Source organism: Eschscholzia californica, unplaced genomic scaffold, assembly GCF_041429995.1.
Source record: "Eschscholzia californica isolate CP2 unplaced genomic scaffold, dmEscCali1.0.p SCAF_3, whole genome shotgun sequence".
In the NCBI taxonomy this organism is placed as follows: domain Eukaryota; kingdom Viridiplantae; phylum Streptophyta; class Magnoliopsida; order Ranunculales; family Papaveraceae; genus Eschscholzia; species Eschscholzia californica.
Window position 1 is genome coordinate 23,072,847 of NW_028238420.1, and position 14,100 is coordinate 23,086,946.

The 14,100-nt window shown below is 34.1% G+C and overlaps 1 long non-coding RNA gene across 1 annotated transcript; it reads right to left on the reverse strand.

Moving 5' to 3' along the window:
- Positions 1-1,565: 1,565 nt before the first annotated feature.
- LOC147549081 (uncharacterized) lies at positions 1,566-4,054 on the reverse strand. Its single transcript, XR_015237850.1, has 5 exons — positions 3,789-4,054; positions 3,557-3,633; positions 3,016-3,238; positions 2,643-2,789; positions 1,566-2,034 (listed from the first exon to the last, which is right to left on the reverse strand). It is a non-coding gene; the product is annotated as an uncharacterized LOC147549081 (long non-coding RNA).
- Positions 4,055-14,100: the final 10,046 nt, after the last annotated feature.

A 14,100-nucleotide genomic window follows, 5' to 3' on the forward strand; every position in this document is an offset into this window, starting at 1 on the left:
TTTCTAAAGAAATGGTAGACCATTAGAAGAAACTACCCTAAGTACTTGGAAGACAAAAAAACGGAATTCTGAATTCCGGTTCATGTATTTTGTTAACAAAGCTAATTTGGCAAGTAGTTGTAACACCCCAAATCCAGATTTCCACGTCGGCCGCCATGAAAACCTAAACTTAAAGCATTTCTCCGCAGAACAGTAAACATATATGATATACTCATCAAGGAGACAAATAGTATCGAACATGAAGCTCAAAAAGTAACAATAAATCATCTAATAAAACTTTACTAAGTACCTCAAAACTCACTGGATGTCTCTAAATCATCGACACAAATGGACAAGATCAAAGAAAAATAACACCAAGTGTTTAGGAGATGCAACTCCAAATAACTACCTAAAGAAAGAAAGAAAACCACTAAAGAAACTCCTCAACGGCTAACTATGACTCAAGCAGGTGGCACTACCCGATTTCCTTGTCCTGAAAAATAAAAGGTTGGGTCAGACCCCAACAAGTAGATTTCGAAACCTCTAAAGCCTCAATAGACAGTTTCAAGAGCTACCAAAACAAATAGACAACCACATATCATGTAAAGATGCCCAAGTATAGTATCCGAGTTGTGACCATAAGAAAGAAAGTGTACCACATATGTAACAAACAACAAAAAGCGACATGACGAGTTGGTGTCCACCTTATGTAAGAGTATGGTCCACAAGGTCATCCATTGTGTTAACACCGACCCCATACGCTCCATACCTATATCACATCCGGTAGAGAGGGTCGAACCAACCACAAAAACTCTTACAACCCTTCACCAACTTCATCACGTCACACATACATAATATCACACCATTTGTAATAAACAACCAAAAGTAATATGACAAGTTGGTATGCACGTTGTATGAGAGTGTGGTCCACAAGGTCATCCGTTGTGTTAGCTCTGACCCTGTACGTTCCATAGCTCTGACCCTGTAAAAGAAAATCAGTCAATGATCGTAAGTATGATATTTAGGTTTGAACTGACAAATAACTTTTAGAATCAAAGATCAAAAACTAATAAATATTTAAAGGTAACAACCATCAAATTCACATAATTTGTTTTTTCATGATTTTGGACAACGAACAGTAAAATTATTACAATATAAACTCAAAGTAACAAGTGAATCATCACTGAAATTTTTTACCCGTCATAATAACTTAACCCCAAAAGTTATCTCCTTTTATCTAAAGAAGACTCAAGTCATACAAATCAAAGAACTCTTATGTTTCTTGTTATTGTTTTTTTTCCTTCACTAAACACCAACAACGCATTTGTGATTCTTAGTAGTAAACATATATTTCGAGAGGGATCCACGATGATGAATACGAGTTTATGCTATGAAGAAACCAAATGTAAAGAAAGATGAACTTCAATAATACATATAGTTAACATTAAGAGTCACCCTTCCTCGTCATTTTTTTATACTCAAACCAATGAAGAATGAAAGGAGTTTTGCTGAATAATTTGCCTACTAAAACTACTGACATAGAGATTGTAATCCTCTACATTGAAGAAAAACCCGAACATAACTTCAAGGTAGTAAAAGAATATTGCATTAAAACTAACGTTAAACATCAAAAATTATTGCATCATAAAAAAAAGGCAAAATGATGCAAGTACCTGGAAATACAAAATCTAGATTATTTGAGGTTTTCATCGAACAAATGGAACTCACAATACATGATGTTTCTAAACCGTCCTACCGTCGAATACAACAATTAGACTGCTCTCTTAAGATGTGCTTTCTCCTAAACATTCCCGGGTCGGTCCTTTCGCCTTTGATTAGGACGTTTTCGCATTTCATCTAAAAAAGGATCTAAGCTAAATAATGCTTTTCTCTTCCTAAAGCCAAAGAGCAAGAGTAAAGTATTCCAATTTTAAGAGCTTAGCTGAGGCCCCTTCCTAATGTAATGTCATGCCCAACCAATGCCGAATCCAAGACCTGGCTCACGCTTGAAAGCTAGAGCTAGTCTTCTCCCCACTGACATGTATAACAAAATGCCTAATATAAAATCAAATTAGTTAGTTGTAACTTAGAACGACATATCAAGTGACCAAATATAGTATAATATGAATATCATGCGACCCGAAACAGAGAAGCCTATAAATAACCTCTTGTGTCAAATACTATTGCCATTATAGCATGAATCCTAAATTGAGAAGTGAAACATCAAGTACAAATATCCACTGATAACACAGACAAAATTGTAATTAACTCATTGAATATTTTTCGATTCGCTTATTCCCGACTAACTATGGTTATACAAATGATTTGAATTATTTTACTAAATGAAACTACGGTGGTAGTAGTTTTCAGCCTCATGGCGGTAGTGACAATGGCTTTAGTAGTGTACGCATCCAACAAATATGTGGTTATTGTATTGGTGATGGAGTGATTTTTCTGCACACATTGAATAACCAAATTGATGACCTATTGTAGTTATAAACTCTCAATCTTTAAAATCTTAAAACTTATAAACAACATAATTCTTAGTAGTCTTGTTGTTGATGTTTCTGCTATTGAAATATGTAAAGCAAAAAAAGTTGGAGAAGAAGTAGTATATATATAAATGCTTAATGACCCACAAAGGAGATAAACATAAACCTCACCTTTCCTCCGGGAAGGCTCCATTGGCATTAGTGCAAACATGAGGACAATTAGTGCTCAAGGAACAATCTGCATCGACACCAAGCTGCTTTAGATCCACAACCAAGTCCAATCTCTCTCTCATTTCTGGGACTCCATCAAGCACATAACTGTATTAATTCAAATTTAAGAAAGTGGTCAGGTTAGATTCTTAATGAAAACATAACTGTTAATTTTCATTCAGAACACACACACTCTCTCTTTATGTGTCTTCAATAGGTTAGTGGGCTCGATCCGAAAATAAGAACGACACTTTTAAAAAAGTATCGATTTCTTAATACAAATCCTCTTCTGATTATATCTTTATCTACAAGTTATTAAGTAGAGACACAAAACCTGGCATTTCCACCGACAACAGTAATCGTAGAAGTCAATGGATACATTGTTGTCTCAGCATTCCCCAAGAAAATCTGACCTTCCTCTTACTTTTTCACAATAGGAAATTATCCACTGCAACCTTCTACAATCGCATTTTTATTCTCTTTGTCATCTTCAACGCATAAGCCAAGTACTTCCAGAGCACAACCGGTAACATTTCTAAAACTTGTTGAGTTCCAGCCTATGTAACATTTCGTCAAACACCTTATGAGTATTATTGTAAAACTTGTTGATTTCCAGCCCCTCTAGCATTTTGTCAAACACCTGATCACTATAATTCCATTAAACAGTAATTGAAGAAAAAACATTAATGGAAGAATAACAAATTAATGGAAGAAAAACACAAAGTGAAGAATGTAAGACACATCTGGAACAATATAAACTTTAGAACACAAAATTACCATATTTAATCAATGAATAATAAAAAGGGCGAACATGAAAGATATAATTGATTCCAATTTGAAAGAGAAAGACGAGATTAACAAATTCAAAGTCATACCTTAATTATGGAGTTTAATTCGTTTGAAAGTGATTGGTAATTGAAGAGAAAAATGTAATGATCAGTTGATTCCCGAACTTTGAAAAACAAAAATAAATTAAGTTAGGAACAGGAACTCATGTTAGGGTTTCCACATCTTCCACCATAAAAGATGTTTTTCCTTAGACAAGAACAAGAAATAGTAAAAGAATAAGAAATTTGAAGCACGGAAGAAAATGAAATCATCATAAACCTAGACGAGATTGAGAAATGAAGAGTTGAAGCAAAGTTTTGAAATTGATTAAACACTATCACATTTTGTTCATTTGCTCCAAATTAAGTCCATCATCTTCTTGTATCAGATGTAGAAACCTGACATTTTGTTCATTTACTCCAAATCAATTGAAATTGATGATGCTGAAGTGAGTTTCTGTGGTAGATAAGTCGAAGAGAAAGAAACGACAGTGGGAGAGCAACTGATCGTGGATGAAGAAGAAGCATCGAGGGGAGGAGAAGGGTTTTGGTTGTCACATTAATTTTGAAATAAAATCCACATTAAAAGAGGATGGTTGGCACTCGTCAATGTGGCAACCCAAATCAGCATCCAACTCAGCAATAACAACATTAATTTTGTCCTAGTAAGCTTGTCCTAGTCACAACCTTTATGTTTTGTTATATAGATGGTAACAAAAAACAACTAAAATAAAAGGCAATATTAGATGCACAAAAGTTTGGGTGCTTATTGTTATCAAAATAGTAATAAAAAACAACTAAATAAAAGGCAATATTAAATTAAGCAATTGAACTGAAAATAAAGTGAAGAATTTATCTTTCTTAGGGCCTTGTTATGAACCAGCAAGACGACCACTAGAGATAATGAACCTGCAATAGATGAAGAGACAAAGATGGTGGAACAGAGGTACGAGTATTGCTCGTTCTCCTGAAGACTTAAAACACTCCTCCCACCGGTGAATTAGGTATTGCTTTGTAGTATGCGAACGAAGTCCCCTAAGATTCAACTGTTCTATATCACGAACTGAAGAAGCAAACTTCGTTCTTGATCAACTGATCTTGACAGAGTGATAGAGAGAGTGGAGAAGGAAAGTAGAGAGAAAATGTTTTTTCTGTATTTTTTTCTGAGAATGAGAGTCCTATTTAAGGGCTCACAATCTAAGTGCCCAAAGATCCAACGATTCTCAATCGTTTGAAACTGGTGATCTAAGGGTTAGCATTGAAAGGAATAAATTAAATTCTGAACTTATTCCAGTCAAACCAACCAGCAAAACATATTCCTTGGACTATCCTCTTTTGTAGCAAATGCATTAAAGGCAAAGACTAGCTCAGAAATTGACCGTTAAATTGTTGTAGAAAATTCGGATTTAAAACCCCATAGAAAAAATCTGTTGAAGAATCAGATTAAAAAGTCTGTAGTTGAAATAGAAATAAACTACTGTTTAAAAATCAGATTTATAAGTCTGTAGTTAAACAAGAAATAAGCTTTGTTAAAAAAAAAAAGATTAAAAATTCCGTGTTTCGACCAGAAACTTATTTGTAAACAAAATCAGTCCAAAAATGTCGCACTCAACAAGAATCTATTCAATCATTTAAAATCTAGGATTATTAAATATAACAATCCCCCACATGAATAAATTAGGAGTGAGTATAAAGAGAAAGAAAGAAAAATGACTGAGAGGTGTTGGGCATCGGTGAAGTGTCGTTATGACTTGAACCTTTACCTAATGATAATCTGCTGGGAATACTGGTTGGTCAGTGAACACGATGTCTTGAACTGACCTTCCATGTTGTAGACTCGGTCAACAAACTTCACACACAATTCCTCTTTGTACTGTGAAGATCATTCGGTTTTGCTCGTTATCGACCATGAGCATATCCTAGTATTCATGATTGCTCTAGAGAATAGCCTATTCTCATAGGAGGGAACCCCACTTCCACAGTCATATAGGTGAGTCCCTCAAGGGTATCCTGTTCCGCTCCACTTGGTAAATCCAAGTTATAGATCTCATCTCCCATATTGAACACGTAACACTCTTTGATTGCCATAGGGATGGGAAGGAGAAAACTCCTTTGAATGTTCACAATCTATCATCTACAACTTAGTTATCCCATTGAACCAGGGTCGTAGGATCTCCAAGTCTAAGGTTGGGTATCTGTCATAGATGATTTGCTCTTATATGTGCTTTAACCCCATCCCATTTGACGTTACATTTACAATATCTCTTGGTAATACTTTCGTAAACGACCTGCTAAGTTTTCCTTAGACCTCACAAAGTCTATGGAAATTACTCCACTAGCCAAATTGCTTTACAGAGTTATGTCTTCGACGAATATGTCTAGAATTTCCATTGTAAATGTTGTTTCTAGCCTTAGCTATTGTAGCTGTAGAATCCTAGTGAATCGAAATTGAAGTCATTGGTTTGGGACAAATTGGTATATCATCCAAAAACTATGTAGCCATTCAGCTTCTTCTGCAGCTTTGCCAAGTGAAATAAATTCTGATTTCAAGTTGATTTAGCAATACACGTTTGCTTGGATGACTTCCAAGCAACTGCAACTCCTCTTCCACCATATGAGCTTTGGATACTAGCGAAGCAGCTACGTCATTTTTTTTTTCCTATTTTAGGTGTTCTTCTTCAATTCTTATTTGGGGAATCAATTACTGCATGTGAATGTCCTTTCTCCTATGTTTAAGTTTCTTCTTATACGCATTCCAACGAGGAGACAATTTTTCAATGACTGCATCAACCTGGAAAGCTTCATCAAGATAATCCTTAGTTCCTGAAATTGGCTTACAACAAACTTATCATATTCAATTTTGAAATCCAGAAATCGTCTTACTATGAATTTCTTCATACTTGCATCTTCTGAAATATAATTATGTTGCAGAGAGTCCGATAATTCTTTGGCGGTCTTGATTAAACAAAAGATGTCGTATAAGGTATTATCTAGGCAGTTAAGGATATAGTTCATGCACAGATGCCCTTTTATAGGCTGCTTTGGTCCGACTATGATAGACAATGTAAATGAAGCGATTTTGGTTCACCGTTCGGGATTAAGACTACTCTTCAGTAGTTAGGAGATTTAGGTTTTCTTTTGAGTTTGTCTCGTATCTTGAATGTTTAGAAATTCCTATTTTCAAGGATACTTCGTAGATATCCAGCCGAGTTGATAGATCTTCTAGGAGATGTTTCCTCCTTTGAGTCTACTGAACCCCAAATTAATTAAACACTTGTTGAAGGTAATGCCCTTTTATAGGCTGCTTTGGACTGACTGTGATAAACGATGTGGATCAAGCGGTTTTGATCCACCATTCGGGATTAAGACTACTTTTTGGTAGTTAAGAGATTTAGGGTTTCCTTTTGAGTTTGTCTCTTATCTTGGATACTTAGAAGTTCCTATGTTCAAGGATACTTCTTAGATGTCTTGCCGAGTTAATAGATCTTCTAGGAGATGTTTCCTCTTCTGAAACTTTTGAAGTCCAAGTTAATGAAACACTTGTTGAAGGTGATGCGATGCCCTTTATAGGCTGCTTTGGGTCGACTGTGATAAACGATGTAGATGAAGCAGTTTTGATCCACCGTTTGGGAATAAGACTACTCTTCGATTGTTAAGAGATTTAGGGTGTCATTTTGATTCTATATAACTTTTTCTTGAGATGTCGGATTTTTATGAAATTTATATATTTTAAAAAGATTTTTCATTAGTTTTCTAACAAGATCCACTTCCAATACCTTTTTTCGAAAAAAAAACTCTGAAAAACGTCATTTTTTTTTGTTTTTCTACAAACTGGGTTTGCGAAATGTAAATCACAAACTGGGGTTTGCGAAATGTAAATTGTAAACTGGGGTTGGCAAAATGTAAATTGCAAACTAAATCTGCAAGCTTTATAAAATCTCGGATCCAAATTTTGCAAACTCGACTTGTAAATTTTGCAACAATAACAAAACAAATCGAAGTTTCTTCATCAAATCTAAAAAATTTCTTCTGCATTGTCATTCGATAATTTAGGGTTTTAGACCTTGATATACATAATCATTAACAACACCAAATCCATCACCAACATTTGATTCATCATCATCATCAAAATTAGGGTTTCGATTTAAGAGAGAGAAAAAGAGAAAGAGACAAGAAGAACATAAATTTGTTCAGATTTCTACATCTAGAATCAAATAGTTCACCACCAAGAAAATAAACATTCTTGTCTCTTTAATCCGAATAACCAAAATTTACAAATCAATATCTTTCCAGTTCATTCCATCTGAAAAATATTGTTCTTTAATATGGATAAGATGTCGTTACAAGAACATCGAAACCCTAAACCGGTACATTGAAGATAAATTTCCAAAACTGAACTGATTAGAAGGAGTTGGCAAAAAAAAGATTAAAGATTAATAGTAAAACTTAACTTGGTGTTGGATCTAAACAGATTTGGATAGTAAATAACATTATTGATGGATTGAAAGTCAAACAAATAATAACATCAATATAACAAATATTAGAGGACCTTGCTGGAGATGTTAAGAAACAACTTAAATCCATTTTTTCTTTTTCTATCTCTCACTCAGAATAACAATGAATAATAATAGCTTATTTGGTGCTACTACCATGTATTCTTTGCTATAAACCAACAAACTACTAATACCCTTGGATTTGGTTTAGTTATATTCCCTCAAAGTTAAGGCGAAAAAACTAAACCAAGAAAACCATTATTATTTGTTTTAAACCATGGAAAGCATGGATTCTTACTTTCTCTCTCAAAAGAAGACGAAAAAGAAAAAGAAGATTCGAAGAAGAATTGATGATGAAGAAGAATAAGCATCAGAGAAGAAAACCCTTAAAAATTCTAGATTTATTTAGAGAGGAAGAGAGTTTTAATGTGAGAAGGTATTTTGGTAACCAAAATAACAGAAATTGATCTGATTTGTATTATATTTCTACAACTTCTAGTTAATACAAAAGATACTTATGGTGTGTTTGGTTGCAGGATTCCTAAGTAGGATTCCTATCAAAAGTGGGATTTGGTTGGAATCATGAATCCTTGGTCTGTTTGGCTACCAAGAATCCTAGGACTCTTGAATCCTAAGGATTCCTAATTGGGTCGTTGGGTATATAGACCAAAATAATGTTCAAAAAAGGTTTATGATCCAATCTTCCCAAAATATGGATATTTAGTCCTTTTACATCATGGACATAAAAACCCTCACTTTCTAAACACATCACCGTCAATGTACCACGCTCAAATTTCGCGTGGAGATTTATTAGCAAAAAAAATGGAGATTTATTAGCAAAACATATGGAGATTTATTAGCAAAAATGGATAGAAACAAATCATAATTTCTCTCTCCTCTAAATAGATTTAGAAATTAAATTTTCTCTTTCCTATTATCCGAATCAATCAGAAACCAAAATCTTAACCAAAACGAAACGCCATCAATACGAATATTTCCAAATCAATTTTCTCTCTCTTCTTTACAAATTTAAAAACCAAATCAATTTTCTCTATCTTACTATATAAAAAATTTTTCGATTCAAATCAATTTTCTCTCACTTAACTTTCAGATTTGGAAAGAGTATAATTTTTGGGATCAATTTAACGTGATTTGGGGGTTAATATACAAAACATATATAGCACTTTCTTTCACTTAACTTTCAGATTTGGAAATACTATATTTTTCTGGGAACATTAAAGCAACATTTGTTTTCATTTTTACTCGTACATAAATACACATCGAGTACAAATTATGAAACAAATACGTAAATTATGTGTAATTTATGACGAGAAAACCATCATTTGTCAAGTATACAACGTAATTTATCAAATGTATGTGGATCTTGTTCAATAAATTACACATAATTTCTTTTACATTACACATCGTTTACATTTTGTTACAAAAAAAAACGTACAAAATCTTCTCTGGTTCAAAAATGGTGCCCATCCATGTACTCTCCATTTGTAGTCTTGAGCAGGACAAACAATAGTTACACTATATTGTCGAAGAGCATATCCAAATGCTTTTGCATCACCAGAAAACAACTCACCAACTTCAGTAAATATTTTATCCCAGCCATCAGGTTTTAGCTTCGTTGACTTACTTTGATTTGATGATTCTCTTTGAAATTTCATCTGTTATATCAAATCTACACAAATAAATACACATACATTTAACAAAAAAATAATATCTATATAATAAAATAGGTGGATGTGTGCTGACTGGGACAAACCCCTGGATAAATCTGGCCGTCCGACCCACGTCAGCACTAGCATCCACCGTTGGATTGAGTTACCCGGGTGCTTGTGGGTATGTATCTTTTCGGAGGCTTGTCACGGAGAGACACATCCCTCCTCACGGACATGCCTCTTCTAAACTCCCTCCATAAAAACCATCACAGTCAGAAATACTCCATAGAAAAGGATTGGCTTTGGATTTTGTTTTGCTTTAGTCGTTTGGTGGTTGGTGTCGGCAAGGTACGATATTGTTATTTTCTTAGAATTTTATTTTTGATTTTCTGTTCTCTTAATTTTAATTGTCTGAATTCTCTCCATAAAAACCATCCCGTTCAGAAATTCTCCATTACATAGGATCGGCTTCGGATTTTGCTTTCCTTAATTCGTTTGATGGTTGTGGTTGATGCCGGCAAGGTCAGTGTTTTTCGCAAAAATTGTTATGTTCTTTGAATTTTATATTGAATGTTCTATTCTCTGAATTTTTTGGGTAGAATTCATTCGATCACTTCTCAGAAACTGTTTCTGCTCTTTTTTTGTAAAACTTGCACATCTTCTTTTGTTTATGTTCAATAGAGAAACCTTGAAATAAAACTTGCACATCTTCTGTTTGATGAAATGCCTGAAAGAGTTTTTGTTGTGTAAAAACTGATTGCTTGCTTTATGTTCAATATAGAAATCTTTATCATCCATTCATGCTCTTTATCATCTTCTTTTGTTTATGTTTAATAGTGTCGTAAAAGAAATATTGGGTTAGTGTTTCATTTTATTATAAATTTCTTTTTGTTTCTTTCAAATTTGTTTCATGACAATAGTTATCTGCAAACACAAAAACCCCATTTTAAAAACAGAGAGAGAAGGAGAGAGAAGAGAGAGAACACAGACCTCCTTGACATTTAAATGATGTAACCCATGAAGTTTTGCAAAGAGAAGCATCGTAACCTTCTTTTTTCAAATTCATCACTAGGCTTTTCTTGAGAGTACTATTGTAATTCAATAGAGAAATCTTCATCATCCTTTCATGCTCTTAATGACTCACTGATTGCTGTTTTTTTTTAATGTCAAAACTGAGCTCAAAGTTGTGGCTTATTCCTTTACATTAATAGTGTCCTAAAAGAAATATTGGGTTAGTGTTTCGTTTTATTCTAAATCGTGTTGTTCTTCTTTGCATTATGTTTATCTTCTCTGAATTATCTAATTTCCTACTGCCCTCCATAAAACCATGAACTATCTGGTCCAGAATTTTTTTTTGCTTCAGTCGTTTCCGAATTCGGTCGGCGTCGACACGGTTAGTACTGTGTTCTTATAAATTTCTTTTTGTTTCTTTCAAATTTGTTTCATGACAATGTGAAATCATGATGTTTGCGGGATTTACAGAGATTAGACACGTCATATATGTTAAGTTTAACTTTAGATCCTCTACACAAAATTGATCGCGTACTATGAAGAAGAATTGAATTTAATGTTATCAAAATCAACTCTTCTCATAGTACTTATTTCTAGAAAGGGGATTCTGTTGTGTTTTAAATTCAAAATTTTCTAATTTAGAATGATGTGAATAGTAACTTTAGTGAACTCTATAGTTCACTTTTGGGTTCTTGGGGAGGTGGGTCTTCTGACTTTATTGTGCAAATGGAGCTAAAGTTGTGCATCAAGTGGGGATCAACAATTTTTCCCTGCAAAATATTAGTACATTTTTCAGACTTAAGATTGGACAATATATACACACACACCAATTGAGCACAAAGTTGTGGCTTATTCCTTTACATTAATAGTGTCCTAAAAGAAATATTGGTATTACATGGAGAAAAGATTTACCACGAAAGCTTTGAATGGACGGAAATCAGTGTCATCACAACCCTACCCACAAACAAGTAAAAAGTACTATTAGAATTGATTACTTCAAGTCATCATTAGAAATCATGAACTTCTCCATCGGGTTCTTCTCTGAGTTTTTTGGGTTTAGGAAAAGTTTTTATCTTGAATCTCCACTTTCTTTCTGAACTCTCATGGACTTATGGTTATAATGAAGGTGTTGAGCGACAACTAGGTTTCATGATTTTTTCTTAAATCTCCACCTTCTTTGTCAGGAGTTCCATTGAACTTACACTTTTGGAGTACTCCAACGTTGGGGATTTCCGGTGAGTAATCAATACTCCTCACTGAATGCTTAGTTGCTACTCAATTTTAGAATACTCCTGTCTCAATTTTGGAACACTCCCAACACGTGGTCTGTATTCTTAGTACTATCTGTTCTGTATCCTTAATGTCCTGACTAAATTTCAGTATGTATATGTTCAGTTTTCTTAATACTATGCTGTATTCTTAAGGTCTTTGACTGAATTTCTGTTTACTGTTAAGAAATTTTGGAATACTTTCAAATTTGAAATCTCCATGTGTTTGTCTTTTTCAAATATTAATTTATGTACAGGTCTATTGATCAGTGTATTGATGTTTCATTGTTGGCTTGTGACATGAACGATATTTTTTGTTTCCCCCAGCTATTCACCGGTCAAGACTGCAAGAATGAAATTACAATTTAAATACTTTATCAGGGAATGTTGACATAGCTGCTTAGATTAAGTGTCAAAATCACTCTTTCATATGTTTAGCTGGATTGTTTTTTCTGATTTACAGTTATAGGAAAATTTGCTATGGCCTTTGTTCTATGAAAACTTGACATAAATATCAGATGTAGAGGAAACTCGAAAACAGACTATAACTTAATTGAAAATGATGAAACAAAAACGCAAAGGTGAGTTCAATTCTTCTTCTTCTTCTTTGGATTTCGCTAAATTTGGAATTTCGCCCAGAAAGAGATTCATAGTAGTAGTTACAAGTAAAATGGCTAACAAATATGTGTTTCATGCAAGCGTTGTGGTCTTCGTTTGAATTAGGGTTCTCTATTGCTCTTGTATAATATCAACTACCACTTTTCCTATTATTTTGATGAAACTTATTTTTTCCTATGATACTCTTCGTTTTGATTAGAGTTCAGAAATACTATTCGTTGTGAAAGTTGGCTTACAGATTAATATTGCATGCAATTTGTGTTTACTAACTATTTTTTCTTTCATTGACACAGGACTTTGTCGATCTTCGAAATCTTTGTTCTTCATTTTCAGCTACAACCAGTGAGTTCTTCTTTTATACTTTTTAAACCATCAGTTGCTTCGACTTAGTGAATATTTATATGGTATAACAGCCTACACTCTGAACCACGCGTATCCATACCATAGATGTGTGCTCTATACTTTTTCCCCAAAAAAAAAAAATTCCAACACATTTTCTTACAAAACCTTTTTTTGTTCGGTCTAGAGTTATTGCTACATTTGGCGTCTCTGACAGCTTAATTATTGGCACGTCCACCATGAATTCAAATGAACAAAAAAAAAGCTTAGACCACATTCCCTTTAGCGCTGGAGAAGGTTACGCGTCCAATGGAAAGAGGAATACGATTGGTGTGGAGGAACATGTTGTGTCTTCACCGTCTGAAAATTGGTCGTCCTCGCCTTCCACATCGGTTGGTTCATCACCGTCTGTTGACCCGCCCTCCCCTACATTTTCATCGTCGTCTACGTCATCAGTTAACAGCCCTTCATCTCCACCGTATGTTATATCTCCACCACAGAGTCTGCGCACGCCTCCAACTATGACTACTTTCGCTGGCCGCCGTGCCCAAAATGTCAAACATCATGTCATGATATTCGAAACTTCAAGGGCGTGAGTATGACGTATATGGTCCTATGTTGCAAACGATGCCAACGAAAGTACACCATAATAAGTCGCAATGTTAAGACTCTTAAACTTACCTACTCAACTAGGCCATTGTCGCCGTCATATTAGTTTTTGCGTGCTTTTCAAATAAATGGAATAAACATCTTATGTTTTAGTTTTAAAAATGAGAGCTTATTGTTGTTTGGAAATTATGTTACGTTGAAACTCATTCTAAAAGGATATTATGTGATTTTTTTTTTCCGGCTCTATTATGTTGACATTATAATCACCTGCCAATGCTTCGTTGTTCTTTTTCCAAAATATAATGTTCAGAATTGTTGGCAATCACAAACATCAGCCTTATAGATCAAAATATTTTTGTAAACCCAATAATATTAAGTTAATTATGTTTCATCGCTAAATATCATGTCAACTACCTTTTCGTTTACTCCTATTAACCGCACTTATGTAAGAATCACTAACTTTAGGTTAATTATTTAGTTTTGGTTTTGTGTAGAAAAAACAAAGTTTATTTTCTTGGAAGCTAACTTTTACAATATCCACCCAACTAAGTAAGAGGCAAGATAAGGTTGAGGTACGGCTATAT